Source organism: Tupaia chinensis, unplaced genomic scaffold, assembly GCF_000334495.1.
Source record: "Tupaia chinensis unplaced genomic scaffold, TupChi_1.0 Scaffold000493_1, whole genome shotgun sequence".
In the NCBI taxonomy this organism is placed as follows: domain Eukaryota; kingdom Metazoa; phylum Chordata; class Mammalia; order Scandentia; family Tupaiidae; genus Tupaia; species Tupaia belangeri.
In genome coordinates this window covers 698,453-700,231 of record NW_006160005.1, presented here as the reverse complement: position 1 = coordinate 700,231, position 1,779 = coordinate 698,453, and the positions used below count along the sequence as shown (strand labels likewise).

At 44.2% G+C, this 1,779-nt stretch overlaps 1 pseudogene; it reads right to left on the bottom strand.

Annotated features, from left to right (window-relative positions):
* Positions 1-535: 535 nt before the first annotated feature.
* Positions 536-1,027, bottom strand: LOC102484652 (peptidyl-prolyl cis-trans isomerase A pseudogene; annotated as a pseudogene).
* Positions 1,028-1,779: the final 752 nt, after the last annotated feature.

Genomic DNA, 1,779 nt, shown 5'->3' with positions numbered 1-1,779 from the left:
CGCACCTTTTTTTTTTTATATATAGTTTCTTTTATTTTCTTTCCTTCCTTTCTCTCTCTCTCTTTCCTTTCCTTATTTTTTCTTCCTTTCATGATCAAGAGAGAAAGAAAGGGAGAGAGAGAGAGAAACAAGAACCCTCAACAAGGTCTCATAACACGATCCTCCCCACCCCCTGCCGTCCCAGCTAGCCAGGATCACGGGCACATATCCGCATGCCTTGCACGTACAAGCTGATCCAGGAAACAAATTCCAGTGTTGCGCATGGCCTCCAGCATTGCAGAATGTTGCGGTACCACTGCCCCCCTCTGACTGGTCCAGGAGCCCACTATTTTTTTTTTAACTTAGTTTTTATTTTATAATTATAAACTCAACTTGCAATTCAGCTAGATTTGGAGGAGAATAAGGAAAATATGGAGCCCAAAGAACAGCAGCGAAATCGCAGGTTACAGAGACATAGCGAGCAGATGGGGTGGAGGGTGCTCTCCTAAGCCACAGACGGAGTGGTCTGGTGGTTAAGAGAAAACACAAGTCAAATTCATCTGAGTTGTCCACAGTCAACAATCACGATCTTCTTGCTGGCCTTGCCATTCTTGGACCCAGAGTGCTCCATGGCTTCCATTCATGCCCTCTTTTACCTTGCCAAAGTCCACACGCTTGCCATCCAACCACTCAGTCTTGGCAGTGCACATGAAAAGCTGAGAACCGTTTGTGTTGGGCCCAGCATTTGCCATGGACAAGATGCCAGGACCTGCATGTTTCAAGATGAAGTTCTCATCATCAAATTTCTCCCCAGAGATGGACTTGCTGCCAGTACCATTAGGGAGTGTGAAGTCACCACCCTGGCACATAAAACCTGGGATAATTCTGTGAAAGCAGGAACCCTTGCAATCCAATCCTTTCTCTCCAGTGCTCAAAGCACAGAAATTTGCTGCTGTCTTTGGAAATTTGTCTGCAAACAGCTCGAAGAAGATGGAACCCAAGGGCTCGCATCGACAGCAATGTTGAAGAACATGGTGGGGTTGACCATGGCTGATGGCAAGGAACTCAGCCGGCAGCATCTGCAAACCTGGAGCACCCTATTTTTAAGGAATGTTCTAAGAGGTATCTGAATGCATTTCCCTTGTACGACATCTGTCTGCCTTCATCTCAGAGCTTGGTTGTCAGCAGCAAATAATATTCACTATGTTTGTCCCTGGGTCTAGTGAGCCAGGCCAGCCTGGGGGCTGGGGATGTTTGAACGTTCAAAGAAATTCTGCCTTCCACAGAAGGCCAGAAGTCTGGATGTCTGAATTTTGTTTAGCATTGTCTGAGATAGGGACAAAGGAAAATTTATAAAACAAAACAATCAATCCCCTTTTTTTAGAATTATTTACTTACTTTTAATTATTATTTTAAAATTTGCTATAGGGCATGTGTGCTCACCAGACAGAGAGAGAGAGAGAAAGAGAGAGAAAATGAGAAAGCAAGTCACCAGGTCTGAGACTTGAACTCTGGTTGGCCATGTGGGAGTCCTGCACCTTAACCACCATGCCATTTGCTGCTCCCAAACAATTTCATTTTTAAAGATGTAACTATCTTGTGTCAGTTTGTACCTAGAAGTCTTTCTCTTGTTATAACCAAAGGAATCTAAATATGGGCTACCTGGTGGAAAGAAGATCCACCAGTTCGGTGTATCTACTACATTTTCCTATTAGCTCCATAATTTCAAACTCTTTTCTCTCTCTCTCTCCCTCTTTTTTGGAGGTTTTTGCTATAGGGCGTGTGCGCTCGTTAGAAAGA